Below are 21,904 nucleotides of genomic sequence, written 5' to 3'. Positions count from 1 at the left end.
CTATGGAGAGAAATCAGAGATAATGTTTCGGATCAAGTGACCCTTCCTCAAATCTGGGTGATGATGCTACATTTCTGAAATAAGACCAGCTGAAGTATACAAACAGCAACTCTGGAACTAGGTATGAATTGAGATACTCTTAGTCTGTATTGCATCATCTGTATTTTTGTTTATGAAATGTAAAAATAAATGGCCTGTTTATGTTTCGTGGAAGCACGATGATGAATGGCAATTCACATCAGACCGTGACTGTGTTTAATGCTGGCAATCAACCAGGATCAAAGCAATGTCACTTAACCACTGCCCCTGAGCAACCAGGGCTGTACTTCATGCTTTTACATCGGAACGTCTCTAAAACAATTGTCATGGAGCTAAAGCATAGAGATTGTTTATGCTACATGTTAGCATTTAGTTTGTTCATTACTGACTTGTCTTAGTGGGAATAGTCTCTCCACTGGATATAAAGCGCCATTGTATAATCTAGCCTGAGATTTCATAGAATTCCGACAGGCAGATAGAGGCCATTCAGCCCATTGAGTCTGCATTGTCCCTCCATGCATCCTACCAACCCTATCCCCACATTTCCCATGGCTAATCCACCTAGCCTGCAAATCCCTGGACAATTTAGCATGGCTATTCCACCTAATCTACACATCTTCAGACTGCAGGAAGAAACTGGAGCATCCAGAGAAAACCCACGCAGACACGGGGTGGGGGGGCGGAGCTAGTGTGTAAAGTCCATACAGACAGTCACCCAAGGTTAGGAATTGAACCCAGGTCCCTGGCAATGTAAGGCATCATCACTAACTGCTGTGCCACCATGCTGCCCAGTACAAAACTAAAAGGACTGCCATTGCATAAGGTGCCATTTTGTGTTCAAACTTGGTCCTTTTTAATTCTAAACTAAAAATAAAGATCCCTGGAAACTTTATAGAATGGAAGGCAAATTTTTCCAAAGTTCTGAACTCTATTTAACTGCTGAACTAGTTCACCTATCTCAATGCTGTCTGCAGGGTAAGGCTGTGCTGAAGCTGACTGTTCCACTTTTCTCCAGATCCACTATTACTACACTCCAAAAACAAAATTCATTTGATGTGGGGAATGTCCTAAGCATGTAGAAGCCATTGCATAAACATAAGGTCTTTCTTTCTACTGTTGGGAACTGCCTTTCATCAAAAGTCTCTGCCAGGTGCAGGAGTCCTATTTAGTAGGAGGCAACCCCACTTCCATCTAGATCAAACCCACCAGTCTGCAGCACCAAAGTACCATGGATTAATAATGTCATCCAAAGGGATCATCGGAATTCCTGAGCTGTGAAGGTAGAAATGGACATAGTAGCTGTTCACTTTAAACACTAAACTTAATTATTGGAATAAAATTCAGTGAAGTTTGACGCTATGGCTCACATTTTGAATCTAATTAAGCCTGTTTAGTGCTTAATGAGATATGGTGTAAAAGTGGCAAAGTATCCCATTTCGTCCAATCCTTGGCCATAATGATCACAAATGACTAATGTAGACATACTTTAAAATTCCACCCAACATATGCTTTTATGTATAGATACAATTGATTTATTTAAATTTCTATTTTATTATCAATAAGGATCTGGGATAGAAATTTGACGTGAGAGGCAGCAGAATGGGAATATATAAAACTGGCCTTTCAGTGAAGTTGACTACCTAATATTCAGTTCCACAAGCTTCAGAGAACTGCATAACAAGAGGGGCATCTACAGGGGGCCAGTGTCATACTACCCATTGCATGCTAACACCTAACACTAACCTCTACATAATTATCTTCTTTTTGACATCGTTACCCAGCATGATTTTCACTCCCTTCATTTTATATTCTTTGTTTATGAGATGTTACTAACTAAAGAGCTGGTGATAATTTTAAATTTGACTAAAAGCGGACTGCCTGGGTGGAAATCTAAAACACATGTTACTTCAAAGGCAGAAGTGAGTCATTGACTCAGGTAACAGCACCACTTCATATTGAAAAGCCTTTTCTTTAAGGGAGTAATTGGCTGAAAGAAAGCTTGAGAAATTAGCCCATTGTCTTATAGCCTGACTGTGTGGCACTGATAAACCCACCTTTTTGATATCAGTTCTAAAATCATATCACACTCTGTGCAAGGAAGTTACTTAATAATAACAGGTTGTCAGCTAAACCTTTAAAAATCTTAGGAAAAATCTGATTTCATACATAGGTCTCACTCCAAGCACCCTCCAGGATTTTGATGACATGTCTATTGTCTTGGGAGAGAGTTGATAAATTCAATTGGAGTTTTGTGGTCTGAAAAAAAAACTTTATTCAGTCCTCCATCAACTTTTGCTTCCCATACATAATTGATTTTTAGCCCTCAGTCAATGTTGTGTTTGGTAATTTCTTGGTCAGTCTGAGAGCTCTGGAGGGTACAACATATTTTTACTACATTCAATGAGCTTTAAGGCAGTATAACAGCTCCATCGTTTGCCCAATGCTTCCAGTCTCTCAAGTTTATGCACTGAAGCCAGAATTTTTCAATTGTGTCCTTGCCAGCCTTTGATTTTCTGTGCAGTAAAATGAATGAATTGAACATCACATGCTGCCAATTATGAAATTCAGCCAAGGTCATGTTCAGGGTTATAAGAATGTTCCTTTGCACAAGAAGTGTAACTATTTGGAGAAACGTTGTGAGTTTTGCAGATCTTTACATTTGCCATGGCTCTTTAAGCCAGAAGTAAACTCAGTTTATCCATAATTTTCATACTTGAAGGCTGTGACGAACACAATGCATCTGTAAAACAATAGTCACCCTGTACTCCTGGGGGTTACATTGCAAGATCTACTGCGGATAGGAGTGGGAATATATAACCCATTCATTTAAATGGGAAACACTTCTTCCTGGCAGCCTCCTGGGCCCTGGTTTTGGAACGTTCCCTGGAATGTGCTGTAGTAAACCGCGGGTAACTGAAACCGCGGAAATGGATTCCGTGGATACGGGAATCACCCTGTATTTCTAAACAGCCTCTTCCTTCAGTATTCCATCGACAATGTACAAACTTCTTCTGACCACATTAGGCACTATCTATACTTTTCTCCACTGGTGCCTTGTTTATTTTCTCCCAATACTGCCTCATCTTCCGTTCTTGGTTTGGCTGGCTCGTCTTTATTCTATCACTTGTCTGTGGTATTTCCGAGCTTGTAAGAGAGTGGATGGGAGAAGTCAGGCAGAGTTTTCCTACCTGTTCACTACCTCTGACTCCTGATGGAAAGGGCACCGTAATGCCGCCTACAGTTCAATAGTTTGTAACTATCCACAGTGTATATTGAAGCCCAGCGTTCTACCTGTGACTGCATTTTCAAGAACAGGAGAGAAAGTGGTGCACATTTTGAGCTGTAACTAAAACAAAAACGATATTAAATCACTGGACTTCAACTTTAAAAGCTTGAACATTAAAAGGCAGTAACAGTTTTGGGTGGCATGGTGGCACAGTGGTTAGCACTGCTGCCTCACAGCGCCTGAGACCCGGGTTCAACTCCCACCTCAGGCGATTGACTGTGTGGAGTTTGCACGTTCTCCCTGTGTCTGCGTGGGTTTCCTCCGGGTGCTCCGGTTTCCTCCCACAGTCCAAAGATGTGCACGTCAGGTGAATTGGCCATGCTAAATTGCCCGTAGTGTTAGGTAAGGGGCAAATGTAGGGGTATGGGTGAGTTTCGCTTTGGTGGGTCGGTGTGGACTTGTTGGGCCGAAGGCCTGTTTCCACACTGTAAATAATCTAATCTAAAAAAATTAAGTGCTCATATAATCTCCTTACTCTTCAGAGCACCAACATTTCAAATCAAGACAGCTTCTCAATCCATTCCTAGCCCCAGTCATGGTTGTTGTCTTTCAGAGGGTAATGAATCTGGGGAATTCTTTACCACAGAGGGCTATTGAGGCTGGGTCATAAAGTGTATCTAAGGCTGAGCTGGACAGATGTTTAGTCAGTGAAAGAATCAAAGGAAATGATGGAAAGGCAGGAAAGTGGAGTTGAGAATTATCAGATTGGCCATGATCCCATTGAATATAGGAGCAGATTCAATGGGCTGAATGGCCTACTTCTGCTCCTATATCTTAAATTCTTATGAGAAATGGAAATGTCACAATTCACATGTTAGTAGATCCTGTAATGAGGTTGAGGCAGGAGCAATGTTGAGGAAACATCACTCTTTGCCTCATCCATGCTGTATTTAAACTAGCAGCACCCAAACATGTCACTGTATACAAAAGCTGAGTAGTTCCCTCACCATCCTTCAGCCTTTCCTTAAAAAACACAAATAAAATCAACAGATTATGTGTACATTATGTAAAAAAGGCTAATGCCAACTGTTGAGATCCATTAATTTTTAAGGTTGTCTTTGTACACAGAAATATGTTTGAAAACACTAAGTCATTTTTAAACTGTAATTTTCCCATTCTTCCTCTATCACTTGCATGTACTATACTGTCCGCTTAGTTCACAGGCTAATACCAGATGTAAGTAAGAGTCCAGTTGCTTGACAGAGTTTCAGTGTGAACAGAGCTAAAAACTCCTTGTATTTACATTGCTAAACAAATTCCCAACAGTGACTGAGCACCACTCTGCCTTTGGTCCTCTGAATGTTAAGCCATTTATACTGTGGGTTCATGGAGGGAAAACCTGGGATTCTTTTGTTCACCGCATGACTAAGAACATTCTTAGGTTCTCATGAAACAGGAAGCACCTGTTCTGCTCTCTTCCGCATCTCTCAACATTCTGCAGCCAGTGCTGTTCATCTTTTGGCAGTGCAGTACTGACAATGTCCAAAATCATTAACAATGCTGAAAGAATTGGCTCATCACTCACAGTGCGTCCAACAAAGGCAGTGAGACGAGGGTCAAATTGACAACTGAACAGTCAGATCAGATGGTCACTGAATGGAGGCCTGAACGTCATACATTCTGCTGAAGTTCTTCATTTCCAACTCTCCAGTATAATCTGTGCCTGTTCATATCATAGAATCATAGAGATGTACAGCATGGAAACAGACCCTTCGGTCCAACTTGTCCATGCCAACCAGATATCCCAACTCAATCTAGTCCCACCTGTCAGCACCCAGCCCATAACCCTCCAAACTTTTTCTATTCATATTCCCATCCAGATGCCTTTTAAATGTTGCTTCCATCACTTCTTTCTTGAGCTGCCTGGGGAAGTCATAGAGATGTACAGCACAGAAACAGACCCTTCTGCTCAACTCGTCCATGCCAACCCAATCTAGTCTCACCTGCCAGGACCTGGCCCATATCCCTCCAAACCCTTCCTGTTCATATACCCATTCAGATGTTTTCTAAATGCTGCAATTGTACCAGCCTCCACAATGTTCTCTGGCAGCTCATTCCGTATACGTACCACCTTCAGTGAAAAGTTGCCCCTTAGGTCTCTTTCCTATCTTTCCCACCCCACCCTAAACCTATGCCCACTAGTTCTGGACTCCCCAACCCCAGGGAAAAGAAGTCTATTTATCCTATCCATGCCCCTCATGGTTTTATAAATCTTTATAAGGTCACCCCTCAGCCTCCGACACTCCAGGGAAAACAGCCCCAGTCTATTCAACCTCTCCCTATAGCTCCAACCCTGGCACAACCTTGTAAATCTTTTCTGAACCCTTTCAAGTTTTACAGCATCTTTCCGATAGAAAGGAGACCAGAATTGCACGCAATATTCCAACAGTGGCCTAATCAATGTCCTCTATTGCCGCAACATGACCCCCAGCTCCTATGTTCAGCTCTCTATTATCAAAGATCCAACACAGCTATATAATGCTTCTAATGGAAACAGAGTGGCTTGAAATTCCACAGCAGTAGAGATGGCCCATCAGACACACATAGATTTTCAGGAGTTAATGATTCGCAATTTAATTCTTTCTTAACCTGGTGTTTTTACAGCAACAAAAACAAATCACAAGCCTTTCTTTTAACACCCGCTGCACTGTAATGCTTCTTGCTCAGGAGATAGGAGTCTTATGCTTCAGATGCTGACAAAAGGATGGTACAACCTCTTCATTCAGCTGACGCCAGGTGAATAGCTCCACTGAAAAGAAAGGATTGCATTTAGATCATGTCCAAGTGACCACAGCGTGCCCCGGTGAAACCATTGGTGGTGTGCCACCAGCTGGAGAGCTGCAGAGACCCACAGTGCCACGTTTTTGGAGCCAAATCTGCCAAACCAAATACCAATCAGGTGGTGGCAGAGTCACAGGTGGATCTCCCTTTGGAGATACTGAGAAGGCTGCATCCATGCCACACCATCCCCCAAATCCCCCACCCCCGGAGTCCCAGGATTGACGCTGATTCAGGTCACAGAGTGGGGGGGGGGGGGGGTCGTGTTCATGGGGCGAGGCTCACATGAAGAGGGCAAAAGAGTGAGTGGTTCTCAGGAGGCACTTGTCTTCCCAATGATCTAGTCTCTTGACTGGGCATCAACGCCTTTAATGGAGGGACTGACCACTCCAGGAGAGGACCAATGACATGCAGCAGGCCACATGCAGTCAGATCAATGCCAGAAGCAGGATGAGGCCTTTAAGTGTTCACTGACAGACACTGAAAGGCCTCAGTTAGTGATGGGCCCTAGGCCATTCTGCTCAACACTTGGTTCAGATTGAGGCAGAAAGGCAGTGGTGTGCAGGGGCATACTTTATATGTCCTTTCCACCACCTGTCCACCATTAACAAGAACAGAAAATCCTGTACTTATTTCTGACAATGCAGCACTCCATCTGTAGTACTGCACTGGGATGTCAGAGGATAGCTGTCCTGAGCATTTCAGTAGCCAGGCCGGTGATGTAGAGACAAGTCTCTACACAAGCTGGAGGACTATGTGCAGTTCTGGTCGCCCCACTACAGGAAGGATGTGATTGCACTGCAAGGGATACAGAAAAGATTCACAGGATGTCACATGGACTGGAGTGTTTCAGCCAGAGAGCGAGAGCCTATATAGAATAGAGTTGTTGTCCTTAGAGCACAGAAGGCTGAGGGTGGACTTAATCGAAGTGTACACAGTTATGAGGAACATAGATGTGTTGAATGGAATAAACTCTCCCCTTAGTAAAAAGGGTCAGATACTATGGGACATTGATTTAAATTAAGGAGCAGGAGGTTTGAAGAGGACTTAAGAAGCTGTGTAACAGCTACCTGATGAAGGAGCAGCGCTCCAAAAGTTAATGCTTCCAAATAACCCGTTGGATTTTAACCTGGCGTTGTGTGAACGGATTAAGGCAGCTCCTGGGGAATCTGGCACGTGCTTGCGGGGGGATCTATTCAGAGTTGCACCTTGGCTGCACATTGTTGGAGGGAACACTCTCGCAGTCGATCAGTACTCCTGGTTTCTCTGGAGTGTATGGAAGAGTGTTCGTTGTTGAGTGCACCTTTCATTTAAGTAAAATCAATGTAAGTATTCAGTGTAAATACCCACCTATTCAGACTAATATCATCATAGGAAAATGTCACGTAATTGCCAGTCCTGACAAAACAAAATCCCATCAGTTACTTGTCTTATGCATTGTTATGCTGCGTACTGGGAGATTAGTCTGTGACAGAGCCCTAGATGGATCCACAAGCTGAAAGGTTGGGATGTTTCTGACAACCACATGTAACCACTTGCTCCAGCCAGCAACATGCTGCAGATGTCTGACACCACCTGACACAACCAGCGGGGCCTCCTAAAACACTGCTGTTTTGATGTGTTAGGGAAACCTCTGCCTGTCCTTCTCTGACAGTACTGTCTGTGAGTCCACAGTCTGTCAGTCCTTTCTTTGCTGCTGCTTTCTCTAGTGTCCAGTTCTTCGACTCTGCCACCATTGCTGCTGTTGATGGTCACATTCCCAACCAGAGTCCAATCTAAGGCAGCAACACACCAGACTTAGTTAAAATTGAGAAAACTTCTTAACAGCACAGGAAGTAAGCTCTCAGCAGAGGTTTTGTGAATCTCCTCCCACCAACAGGTAAGAAAGCAGCTGCGAGTACTGAATATTTATTGCAGTATTGTCTTAAGATTAATTCCACTCCTCAATTGGGTTCTCATCTTGCTTGCCTCTGGGAAGTTGCAGATGCTTGGGAAACCCATGGATGTGGTATGAAGTGTAAAACTCTTAACATGTGATTAGCAAATATTAATTTCCTTCATTATTTCTTCCTCACTGGGAAATAATCCAATAGTTCATGTTTCAATCGTACAACATAAAGTACCAAATCAACCAATCTTTGAAAAAGAAAAAAACTTACATTTATACAGCATCTTTCATGGTCATGGGATGTTATGATGTGCTTTAAAAGCAGCCAAGTGCGTTCACAAACACAGCTTCCACAATGTGATCAGAACAATATCGATCTATGAGAAGAATGTTGGCCGGAATATCAGAGGCAAATCCCAGTTCTTCAGACTAAAGCCTCTGATACAAAAGATGCAACATTGCTTTGGTTATGAAGAAGCAAGTTAAAAACTAGCAGAACTAGCAGTCAGCACCAAGTGTTCTGAACAAGATACAATGTAGCATGTCATCTAGCAGTTAGGGTAGCTGGTTGCCTGGAGACTAAAGCAGTTTAAATTATTCCCCCAAAAAAAACAAACCCCAATCAAGTTTGAATTGAGTATATTGACAATCTTAAAAGCCAATGACACAATCCAATGCTTTGGGTGTATAAGACCATGGAAAATTGAACAGTTGAGGGGAGAACTGTCAAAAGACCAAACATTGTAGACTGCTACTGAGAACTCTCGGAGAAGTACCTGTTTAGAGAAGGAGTATGCACAGAGAAAAACATCAATACCCGACCTGGAGAACAAATCTACAACAAGACTATTCGACCGCGGGCTGGTTTCAAAATTAGAATTTTTCAGTAAATCTAAATCAGGGGTTTTATTGGACTAGTATTATAGAAGGGAAAGTAAAAGATAGGTTAGAGGAAGAAGTTGTAAATAGTTATTAGTTAATCATTCTCTGTTATATTTTAAGAAATAAAGTTGTTAATTTTTTACTTTAAATCATTCTTGGCCTGTCGGATTTTCACAGATTACTGCATGGGATAAATTTTTTCTGTGTTGCTGGTTTAAATTAGTCAGGTGGGTTTACCCCATGTCATAACATTTTATCATTTTCATCTGAAAGTCGTCACTTCAAGCAGTAATTCACCCCCTCAGTGCTATATTATACTGTCAGCCTAGAGTGTTCAATGCTCGGCTCCTAGGACAGTATCTTGTGTCCTTCCACTGGGCAAGTTGGTGGCAGAGGCCATTACGGGAAGGAAGCACACTCCATATTCCACCCCAATTAAGTCCACTGTGGCAAGACCCAGAATTGTCCTTCCCGCCCCAATACTGAGGAGTTAATGTGGGCAATGAACACTTCCAGTATTGTTGTGAGCCCAGCACACACTGAGATGGGGTGGGGAGAGTACTTGTTTTCAGACTCTCAGAAGAGGGGCCCCTCCTTCAAAGGCACTCAGCGACCGATCGAGAGATTATGAAGGGGGCGGTGTGGGTGGGAGGGGGGCTCTGTGTAGGCTGTTAAAATCCAACCCTGTTGTTCTCTGCTGAACCTTTCCCCATCTCAGCAACACTCACCTGGCAGTCTGCTATCTGCTATTGATGTCTTGTCTTTGGGTCCCACTTCAATCCCAGGAGCAGCCAGCACCACCTCAGTGACCCACCCCGAAGAGAGAAGGACTGCTAGCTGTCAGTGGATGGGGTTTTCACTGAAAGGTCTTTGATCATGGGGAAAGACCTGTCACTGTCAAGGCGCCTTCACCTCCACAAGACTCCACGCTAATTTGGTTCCAAGACCCACAACTTTCCGATTCAGAGGTACAGTGCTCCTAATGGCTGATGCTTAGAAGGAGAAAGAAGAGACTCATCAAAGATCTTGGTGCTGTTCCAATAGAAGCTACTGCCTCTGCACAGTTACTCCTTGAATGTTTCCTTCAGATGCTGCAAAAATCTGGATTCAATGGTAACTTGTAACAACTGCAGAGTCATTGAAAATATTTTTCTTGTTCCAAATGCTGAATCACAATATTTTTCAAAATGCAAGGTACAGGAAGTGTTAGCATTTTTAGGTTTATAGTTTTCTCATGTATCATTTGGTCAGTGAGATTATTATATGTGGGCAGCAGTTTTATGACCGGGGTCTGCAGTTTGCTTGTCTCGGTGCTCTGATTGGTGGAGATCAAAAGAATATTCAGAAGGTGCAATGTATTTATGTTTCAGGACATTAGTAGTGGCCTGTTGGTATGTGATGTGTACACTCTGAGTCTCCTGAAATCCCATACAGGTATTATAGGTGTAGGGTTATAAACAGCTATGCTATTAATCCATTTACTTCTGAGATTAGTTATTTAATTAGCATTCATATCTCGATACAAATCTAACATGCTTTACAATGCCAAGGGGAAGAGGGTAAAATAAGTCATTTCTGAGATAAATTTTTTATGTTTAACGTTTAATGTTAAATATCTACAACTCAATAGATAGCTGCAGTTTTGTTGGGGTGTGAAGTGATGTTGTCCAAGAAGTAAAGAACACTTTAAGTAGAAAAATGTTGCTCTTCACTATACTCGCATTCAGATTGAAGAGATAGGGCAGAATCTTATAGGAGCCGAACTGATATTGGTTATAGTGAGAACGATAGCAGAATTACATGACAAGTCTGGCAAGCAGGGACGACTCACTGCACCCTTTGAACTAAATTCTCGGTATTGAGGCAGATTCTCGTTATGCAAAGTTGCCATTGAGGGGATTTTATTGCTTGCTAATACCTAATTAATCATACAGCTCACGCCATTCACACACAGCTTCCCATCATACCACATAACACAAACAAACTAGCCAACTAGAATTCTGAACACTGACCACACCTGGCGAAGTGGCTACTCTCCGAAAGCTTGTGGTTTCAAATAAACCTGTTGGACTGTAACCTGGTGTTGTGCGATTTCTGATTCTGAACCTGGAAATCACTGTAGGTACTTGTTGACTTTAGATCACCATTTGGTCCAGAGGAGTTCTATCATGGACACCAGGATCCCAACATCTCAGGGAATGCCTCTAAGAACCTGCACATCACACTTCAATCCACTTACAGTACACTTCCTGAACTTCAATGCTGCTCCTCAGAGTGCATTGGTAACTATCATTGTGATGCTACAGCAAGGTTATTGCAATCAAGAACATGCACCTAGCTTATGCACTGGACAGCAGCATTCCCTGTAGTTTTCAGAAGTCCATGCGTTGCAATGACTTATGTAACTGGAAGTCAATGCTGCAAATGCCATGCTGACACCAATCACCGTGCATAGAACCTTGAGGCAGATGCAAGTGCACAGCTTAGAAAGAACATTGTGGACCAGGTTGCATCTCCAAATTGTCCTTTTACCACCGTAGTACTCACTCAATCTGAGTCTATCTGGATGCTTGTAGAATCACTACTTTGCCACGCCTTGCCTTTGTCTGCTTTCTGCCCTCAGCCAGAGAGACTAGGCTGACAGTAGGGCTGTATTGCTTTGCTATTTAGCGCAGGCACAAAGCCAGGAAGCTGGTCGCGGTTATCAGTATGCCTCCATCAAATCAAAATGGATAGCCTTCGATTGGGGGTCCCACAGTAGGGGGAGCCTTCTTTAGAAAGGGTCTGTTAGCCACTTGGGGCATTCACAGTCAGAATTCTCTCCACATAACAGGGGAAAAGGCAGATGTCAGGCAGCTCACCACTGTCTTGACTCTTTTTTCCTTTTTTGTGAATCTTTTCCTGAAATGAGAGAGGCAGATGGAAGTGGGTGGCACAGCTGATACTGTTACTACAGGTGGGGCGGTGTCCCAAGTAAATAACTTGGGAGCACAGAGGGCATGTAGGGTTACTGTGGTTGGGGATTGCAGTGAGTGACAGGGAGTGAGAGAAGGGGTTGCAGCAATAGTGTGAGCAGTGGAGCATGAGCTTTTTGTGGGAGGTAAGAACAGCAGCAGAGACAATGTGAGGGTGTAAGGTATCAGAAACAAGATGGCGGCACTTATACTGGTAGAGCAGAGAAGGACATTGACCCCTTCCTACACTGGTGTCCATTCCTCCAGCACCTCCGAGGGTGCACTGACCAGGCTGGCAAGGTCTAGTGCTGTGGTGTCCTCTATCAATCCTGGGGTAAGACAAAATCCTCTGTCTGCATTACTCTGTCCACCAGGACCTCCAGGTCCCACCCCCACAAAGCGTGGTGCCAATATGCTGAGCAAATGTCAGGAACCATGCATAACATGTCTGGGCTATCAGTGCTTGTCTTGGTACCAGCACCAAGGATGCGAGTCCATTCTAGAATATCCCACCAGTGCTGAACTGTCCCAAATGTAGCTAGTGGGGCTGGAATTGGGTGTGAAGGAAGGCCGTGGGGCAGGTTAAATACCTAATGAGGTGAATTTTTAAGATACAGTGGAATATTTCACCTGAGCTCACAGTGAAAACTCTCATTAAAATCAATTAAGTTGACACTTAGCCAAACTAAAATTAAAGCCAACAGTTCATGAGGAATTAAAGGAGTAGGAAAGATTTACCTACTTTCAGTGACAGGGAAGGAATATTTAGTATTACGCTCAGTGAAATTGATTTCAGACTGGGAATGTGAAAAGGAAACAAGCTATCAGAAATTGAGAAGACTGTAATTTTAGACAGGTTCCAGAGAATGAAGTGTCCATTTAAGGGACAGCATAACATATAATCATAGTGGGAGATTTCTGTTCATATTAAAAGTTAAATCGGCAAGCTTTATCTGTGACTTAAAGTGTAAATTACTAACAAAAAAAACATAATGTTTAGTCAACAGTGCTTTTCCAGTCATTTGTAACAGTAAAAGTTTTAAAACATGGAATGTTGACAAGTCACTTTTTCAGCTCGAATTTACTTTTCAGAATTATTGCTCACTCCAGAGATCATACATCACAAAAAAATTCCTAGAAATTTCCAGCATTGTATTTTGTAATATCAGAATTTTCTTCCACTTTCAAAAATGTCTTGACTATATTTGTTGCACTTCAATTCAAAATTGTCTGTATAATAACATTTGGGTATAGATGCTGGTTAAGTCATAACTAAGTTCCTTCCCCATTCCTAATATTTATTTTTTTTAATGATATGCCACAGGATGTTGGGTTTCTGATTTCTAATGAAACCACAAATTCAGTGTCAGAAAGAGGATTTTAACTTCCACGTTACTGACGCAGTAGTCTTGGTCATGTGCCTTTAATCAAGGCTATTTTAGGTTGTACCGTTTTTCTTGTCCTGTCAGCTTCTTTAAAACTGTTTGTCAGCATTTCTTTCAACGTAGGTTGCTACGTGTTAAGAAAACAAATTATCACAAAGATTCCAAGAAATACCAAATTCTAAAATGGAAACGTCCCATGGAGAGATTTTGCTCTGTTCTAGGTTATTGTGCAGCTTTGCCTCACTAACATGTCACTTCAGCAACCACTTCAACATCATATTACCAACCTTTCTCTGGTGACCTTAGCCACACTGCAGCTACATTTTTATACATATCTTTTCACTTTCAATTATATAAATTATTTATAAATTTCTGTGAAAGTTTACAATTCAGTTTCCTTTGACCCTCACTTGCATCAAGAACTTTAATCTGTGGATTTGCAATGTTACATTAACTAATATCTCAAAACATGCTTGCTCCTTCTCCTGCAGGAATATTTAATGCACTTAAGCATATTCTACAATCTATCAAATGGAGACACATTCTCATTTCCTCATGTCCATAAAATGGTAGAACATGTTTGTTTTATCTGTCAAGGTCAATTAGAATGTTCTCAGAATGAAGCTTATCGATGGATCTACTTGGTACCATGGGTGTAAATTGAACATATTTTAACGTCAGACACTTGCCTGCACTTCATCGGTGTCTGATTGAGTTTGTTTACCCAGCTGGGGATGGGAAAATTACTTCAAACATTGCAAGAGCTGTTAACCTCTTAGTTACCAAAACTACTCATTTAATTTTTTATTTTACATAAAAGTATCTAACAGTATGACTGAAACTCAATTCCGAGGTTTCTCTATTGGCTATTCGATGATTGTAAGTCAGCGTAAAATCCCACATTGGTCAAGGTAGAACTCTTGACACATCTGAAATAATTGGAGGAGATTTTGACCAAAGGGTGAATCAAGGACTAAGGAAGAACCGTGTTTGTAAAATATGCCTGTTTGAAATTCTGCTCAAGCACGTAATTTTGCTCTAAATTGCTGATTACAATAACTTGAGTCTTCTTGCGTGTGTTAAATCAGAAACCTACAGGTTGAGCACACAAATGCTAATTAGACCAAATTTTCATGAAGCAATATATATGGACATCTCTCACTTTTCCTGTGACGGTATATGGGGTCCTGGTTGTCACATGGCAGATGGCTAAAGTAAATGGTGTACAACTGCCTGAATGCAAGCTCATTCGCCTGGGTGTAGAGGTTCCTTTACTCAAATTAGTATTAAACTCAGGGAAGAGTGGAAGAATGCCAACTTACTTACTTCATCTCTTGTCCCTGTCTTCTGCTGCAGTTGATGTTGCTCTGCCTGGCCTTGTGTCATTTTTTCATTTCTCATTCAGACAGAGTGAGACACCTGGCAAGTTGTCCATGACCAGTCACTCTCTTTCTCTTGAAGACTTCAATGAGGTAGAGCAGGGGGACGTGACACTGGACCAATAATCCGGAACTCTGGGTTAAAGTTTGGGAATCTTATGGCACAGTGATTGTGTCCCAGCTTCACGTCCTCTCAGCTTCAAAGGGAAGTCATAACCTGTTGGAATAGTTTGATTAAAAGTATCTCTAAAGGTGGAGTATCGTAGTACAGACTTCTTTTAGGTGGAATTCTCAAAGAACTTGTGGAATATGTGTTGGTCATGTCTTGGTGAACTTTAGACAACGTGTGTCAATTTCCTGATATGTTTCAGATGCAGAGATCCTGCTCACAAAGTCAATAGCAGTAAACATAACATGTACAGTACCCCTAGCACTTGAAATTGACAGCAATACCATGTTTCCTCACAGCAGGACAAGTGCAAGACAACAAATACTGAAACCTCCTCAGTGAGTACCTAGAGGCATTTCTAAATGCAATTGTCCACATTGAGCCCCTGGCAGCCATTACTATGGCAAGTTTGAATCTCTTACAAAGGTGGTGTCTTTTCAGGCACGTGATGACACGTCTCTCAGGCAGGTGAGATGTGGAGCTCAGCCTTCTAATCCCGAGGAAGGAACACTACCATTGTGCAATAGGATCCAATGTCATATTCAAGAAAGCTTTGTTGTGATACTTGATACATTTAAATGTTACAGTAATAGAACATTGGGAAAGCAATGGTTTGTGATATGTGCACGGTGACCAATATGTAGTGGCTAGTATATTGGAAAAAATCTACCAGAAACAAATTAAACCAATTAATTAATTGTTTTTCTTCTGAATCTATGGCTGCAACAAATTTGAACGTAATTACAATAAAGTGTGATGAAAACATAATAATAATAAAGGAAGCAGGCTTTGGTAAACTTCTATTTATTAATTTTTCCCTTAAATATGTCGGTCTATGTCCCAAATATTCCATGTGACCATGCTCAACAACTCCTTATGAAGAAATTTCCATCTCTCACAATCAAGACCTCTTTGTTCACTCACACCTCTCAATGTCATTCCATCTTCCAAAAAGTACTTTCCAAAGTCCAAAAAGACTTTAGAAATGTCTTTCAAAAATTTCAATGCGAGCTCTGTCCTTTTACATTTCTTCTACATTCTCATTATGTCTGGTACTCTGCCTTCTTATTCATTTTCTAATGCATTTTTCTAGTTTTTATCTCACCATAAAAAATGATAACCCTGTTTGCCACATGTAATAACTATAATCCTCAATTTTAGCCACCTTATTCCCTCATGTACTGCACAATTCTCCCTCAGACTTTCTCACGCAGTCTATCTTGCACTGTTTCACAGTGCCTCAGCCCTTCATTGTACAGAATCCCTATGCTTCCCTTAGTCTCCATCCACCACCCACACAACTCCTGTCATTAGTTCATGACCTGCCTTTTCCCCCATAACCTTTCTCTCCTATCCCAAATGGTTTCTTTCTTTCCATCATCCTTTATCTCTCAACTTCTCAAGCCTGTCTTTCAGTCTTTGGCTTTAACTTGATAAACCTCATGCCCTCTCTTTTCCTTTCTCTCTATCTCAAATATGGAACCACCACTTCACTGGTTTGGTCCAGCACCCCTTCATGTACAGTTTCTCTACTTATGATTATTGAGCTACACGTAGCAATCAGGGCATCAGGTTACAAGTAATTCTTCACCCACCTTGTAAATAGCATACTCTTAGCCATGCAAAACCTTTGGAGAAACGTTTTTACAAATTGTAATATTTCCATTCCCCAATATATTTGAAAAATTACACTATTTTGCTTATCTTTGAGGTTTATTTTGGAAATTAAATGGGAAGAGTAGAAACAGTGAGGAAGCAATTTATATAAAATCTATGTGCACTTGGTGAAATAAATTGTTATTTTCATATCCCATGTGTTTTCTAACTTCTTACAAGCATATCATTATGGTGCACTGACTACAGGCACTGAATCCTCCCTAGTGTTTTTTTACTTCAAAAGTATACTTTATTGATAAATTATCTATAAGTAAGTACAACAAGTACAAAACAGGTCTGTACAGACTTTGCAGAAAATACAGTGGAATTTTGACACTCCTCATTATAGCTTCAATCCAATTGCAGCAAAAAGGTGTTTTCTGGTAATGAAAGGAAACCACTTACATTCCCATTTAGGTAATGTGGGAGTCTCGAAATGTAACAGTCCATCATTTTATTTTGGGAGAAAGACCTTATAGCTTTCCCCATTGTTCCTTGGTGGCAGCTGTAGTGCGTCCCTTAGCATAGTCCTGGACTTTGGAATGTGCCAGTCTGCAACACTTTGTTGAGGTCAACTCTTTGCACTGGACAACCAACAGGTTTCAGTAAGATCAAAGAGCCACAAGCGAAGGTACACACAAAACTCTTACAAGGAAGATCATTCAATTATAAGCCACATGATCCTATTTTACAAATGCTTTTTAAGTTAAGGTTTCTAAGTTATGCAGGTCGTGGTGTCTCTCCTTAATATCTAGGAGATTGTTAAAAGGTATATTGGGTGCACCATTTCATTGCATACCTATGGAATAGGTCAACAGCTCTAAACATTGAAACATTTATCGAGAGTCATAAAAATAAACTGATGGACTCATTTGGTTTTCATTGTGCAAGTTGACTTTTCAAACAAAGCACTTCCGAGTACAATGCTGTTTATCAGTTCAATCATCTGCTCTGAATACTATTCACACTCACCATTAATTACAGCCTCAAATTACTCAATAGTTAACAAACTACTCTGATTTGTGAGTAACAAAATGATAGGTTTGCTGGCTGAATTCAGATTTTCTAAAGTATTCATTATTTCACATTTATCGGTGTGGATACTTACAACAGAATTACTGGAGATAATTTTGTGAAACGAGAAGGGATAAAGAGAATAATGTTTCATTGCTGCAGTTTTAAATAATCAGAATCGTTAAATCTTTAGAGTGATGTTCATCTTGCTACTTGTTCTATGACAGGTGAAAGGGGTGCCAAAAGCAAGCGATACCTTGTCACACTGAATTACAACCACTGATGGTCACAGGATTTTCAATTGTCCTGTATCCTCATGTCCTCCATATGTTCCTGCAAACAGGTGTCAATTAATGTCATTTTAGTTTGACCGTTTGAGTTCTTTCCTGCCTGAAAACTGTTCTTGCTCCCATTCACCAATGAAGGGTGGCCCAAGCATGGAAGTGGACATTTGAATGATACCTAGCTGCTATTAGGTAAAGCTTTAAGAGACGTCTTTTTCATTTGTGAAGTATCCATCTTTCAAAAGTCTTTCAAAAGGATTCAAAAGTCTTATAGGGTTGCTAATGTAGATTCTTCAACCATGTCAGTCACTTCACAGTGCTGCGCCTTTCTGTTCCTGATGCTAAGTCTAAGTCCCAATAACATGTGGCATGTATGTCTACCTGGTGAATAACTAGTCTAGCCATTTATCACACAACCTTGCCAGAAGACATCAAACAATATAGGGTTCTACTGTCCACTTCCAAAACTGTACATGATCATTCATAGGAGAAAGTGAGGACTGCAGATGCTGAAGATCAGAGCTGAAAATGTGTTGCTGGAAAAGCGCAGCAGGTCAGGCAGCATCCAAGGAGCAGGAGAATCGACATTTCGGGCCTGAGCCCTTCTTCAGGAATGATCATTCACAACCAATCTTAAACCCTGCTGAGGTCATGAGGATTGGCAACTTGCAGTCAGGGAAACATGAAACGTCTTTAGCACACAGGCAGTGAAGGTTTTGAAGAATGACTCTCACGCAATAGCATTCTAACATTGATTGTATATGTAAATCTCCTTTTCACCATCTATTTCACCTTTGATGCCAAGTACATGATGCTTATAGATATTATGTTCTGTCAGACTGAGAACACCTATCCAGCCTCTGTCGTCCTGACCTTTTCCCTACCAAATTCAAACTCACCTAATTCCCTAACATATGTCACACCTTCTCACACACATTCTTGGAGCTCATCACGTTGGAAAGACCCACTCTCTTCTCCCTATCCCAGTGCCAAACAACTGACGACTCAACGAGGCCCTGCTGGCCTCTATGCTGGCTAATTTTAGAAACAGTTCCCTCTCCTCAGGTTCTCTCTCCTCCCTGCCTTCATCCCTTGACCCCTCTATGTTTTGTAAGCAACTGTCCCATCTCCAACCTCTCCTTCCTACCAAGCTGTTGCCTCCTATTCCATACCCATCTTACCCACAACACCATGCTTAAACATGTCAACAATGAAACTCTCCAATCAGTTCCCACCACTGCCAAAGCATTGAAATAACCCAAAGCAAAATCACAAATGAAATCCTCTGACACTGCTACCATGCATGAATCATCATTATCCTTCCTGCCCTATGTGCAATCTTTGATGTAGTTGACCATAGTGTCTTCCTGTGACATCTCTCCTCAGTGCTGGTGTAGTGGTAGTGTCACTACTTTAGTAATCTAAGGATCCAGGCTAATCCTCTTTGGATATGAGTTCAAATCCCATTCTGGTAAAATGCAATTTTCCCAAATTTTTATTTTCTTATTCAAATTCCACCATGGTCTCACTTCTAGCATCTTTGAAATCCTTCCGGCTCTAAAACTCTTTGAGAACACTGATCCTACTCATTGCATCTAGTGCATGGTGGTATTTCATTTCAATTAGGAAACCTTGAATATAAAGCAACCTTGATGATGGTGATCATCACAATTATTGCCAAATAGTGTAAAAACCCACCTGGTTGATTGATGCCTTTAGGGAATCCTTACCTGATTTAGCCTACATGTGGCTCCAGACCTAGGGCAATGTGGTTTACTCATCATGCCATCAAATATTGTCTCACAGGCACTCAGTTCAAGGGCAACAAAAGCTGGCCTTGTCAATTACATCATCTTCATAGAATCATAGAATCCTTACAATGTGGAAGCAGGCCATTCGATCCAGCAAGCTGACACTGACCCTCTAAATGGTATCCCACCCAGACCCACCTTATCCCTGTAACCCTGCAATTCCCAGAGCTAATCTACCTGACATACTCTGGGTAATTTAGCATTGGCCAAACCACCTGATCGGTATTTCTTTGGAATGAGGTGGAAAGCCACACCAACAAGGGGAGAATATTCATATGCCACACAGTCATCTAAAGATGGAATTGGTCTCTGGTGTTGTGTGACAGCAGTGCTAACCACTGAGCCACTGTGCTGCCCCAAATGAAAGAATTCTTTCCCATGAAAGAATAAACAAAAAAAGTACTGATTGGTACTGCCCTGAGATGGCCCTACTCTTATCCATTCAGAGATTGACAAATAGCCCACAGTAGCTTTTCTATGTAGATCTTCACCATTATCGGTGGATTCCACCAAAGATCCATCCTTGGCTGCCACCGATTTCTCTTCTCTATATTCTCACTGATATTATCTAAAGATACAGCAGGTTCAAAATCTCCACTGAAAACACCCAACTCCATCTCGGCACCATCTCTCCATGTCATTGCCCATCCCTGCACCTGCCTCAGCTCATCTACTATCAAACCCTCAGTTGTGTATTTATTACCTCAAGACTATCCCAATGTCTTCCCACTTCCAGAAATCCAAGTTAATCCAAACATCTGCTGTTGCATCTTAACTCATTTCAAGCCCCATTCATCATGTACTCCTCTAGTTTGAAAATTATTATCTTCTTTGAGTTCCTTCTGGCATCCATCAGATCCACCCATCTCTGAAATCTCTTCTATCTCTGAAACTTTTTGAGAACTCTGCCTTCCTCCATATTTGCCTTCTTGTAGATACTCCTGGACTCAAACTACCTCCGGCAGTTACATCTTCATAGCTCCAGTTCCTGAATACTGGATTTCTGTCCACTAAATCTTTCTGTAGCTCTCTCTCATCCTTCCAAGAATTCCAGAAACCCCACCTCTTTGACAAAGACTGATAGTCAACGAAGGGGCTGAGTAACCATCAGTCTTTGTGCTGTTGTCAATCCTGGGGAGCTTGAGGACATTAAAGTGTAGCAGAACGACAAGTTGCTGAAGTGACAAAATGACAGTGTTAAACTCCATTTACAAGCACAATGAAATTCTGCTAAATAAAAGCTGCACTCTAGGGTAGAGGGTAAATTCACAAACTACCCTTTGTGAACACCTCTGCCGTCACGAATACAATAATAAGAGCTATGTGAGCAGAGTCTTTATGGCATTAAAAGACAAGAGAAAACGAAGCTGTAGAAAGCTAATCACTTATTCATATCTTGGCCTTTCGTTCTGACGTACCAGTTGTGTTGTATGCCGCTGTGGTTTGGGGCGGATGTTGCCTTGAAGTCTCCTCTCCTGGCCACACTCCAGTGCAGTTAGCACTGAAAACCCCCAGCACTCTCCCCTCCCGCTTTCAAAACATCTTCACACTCGCCGGACGGCTGCAAAACCAGCCAGGAGGAGGGAGGAATGGAGAGCCATTCAAATGCAGGGACAAGACAGAACTGTTCTCGTGTAAGCGGACGTTGAGGGAAACCCCTCTCTCCCGGATGGATTTGCTTCCTTGATGGTGGTGAAACTGACGGAGTTGGTGAATGAACACTCGCTGGATGAATCCCATCTTTGTAGTGGGCTGCAGGAGCCGCTGATGACTGTTGCTGTTGGGAACTCGCTGCTGCTGTCTGCAGCGGCTGGAACTTACGGTAGGTGAAACACTGACTGGGGCATGTTGTCGGCGGACTCGCTGTAATTTTTTTTCCCACCTCGCCACTAACAAATCGCTGCTTTGCTGAAAACGAGTGCTCGGGAATCTCACAGTGGACGCTCGGGGAGGTGTCAAGGATAAAAGGCTGGGATGGTTAGGTGCTGTTGGAGGGCTTTCATCTCCCCTCCCCAGGACCCATGTCCTGGATGAATTTAAAACTGGAATATTTGGGATTAGGCTTTTTTTGGGACAATCTCAGCTCTTGCCCTGGCACCGCAGTATTGTGTTAAATGCATCGGAATGCAGTTTCCCATTTGCATAAGTGCTGGATAATGAGTCTGTTTTACTGTCCACCCCTTTTGGTTGGGTGGGGTGAAGTTTATTTGAAAGATCGGTCCCCATGGTTGGAGCTGAATGTTTAAAAAGTCCGTATGCGTTTGTTTTTTTTTGACCTTGTTTCATTTCCCTGTGTTTCCCACAGCACTTACTTTCATCGCACTTGGAGGGTCTGTGAATCCAGGGGGACTTGGGTGGTACAGCAGATTAACCTTTCTC

At 41.9% G+C, this 21,904-nt stretch overlaps 1 protein-coding gene and 1 long non-coding RNA gene across 2 annotated transcripts in view; one reads left to right on the top strand and one right to left on the bottom strand.

Moving 5' to 3' along the window:
* Positions 1-5,984: 5,984 nt before the first annotated feature.
* Positions 5,985-21,590, bottom strand: LOC132824976 (uncharacterized). Its single transcript, XR_009645728.1, has 3 exons — positions 20,944-21,590; positions 14,539-14,808; positions 5,985-6,074 (listed from the first exon to the last, which is right to left on the bottom strand). It is a non-coding gene; the product is annotated as an uncharacterized LOC132824976 (long non-coding RNA).
* LOC132824974 (proline-rich protein 5-like) overlaps positions 20,977-21,904 on the top strand; it is a 128,063-nt gene continuing 127,135 nt past the window's right edge. Inside the window, exon 1 of the mRNA XM_060839905.1 lies at positions 20,977-21,347. The gene's annotated coding sequence lies outside the window, so the exon portion shown is untranslated. The remainder of the gene's footprint in view (positions 21,348-21,904) is intronic.

This window comes from Hemiscyllium ocellatum, chromosome 19 (genome assembly GCF_020745735.1).
Source record: "Hemiscyllium ocellatum isolate sHemOce1 chromosome 19, sHemOce1.pat.X.cur, whole genome shotgun sequence".
NCBI lineage: Eukaryota > Metazoa > Chordata > Chondrichthyes > Orectolobiformes > Hemiscylliidae > Hemiscyllium > Hemiscyllium ocellatum.
This window is presented reverse-complemented; position numbering and strand designations above follow the sequence as displayed.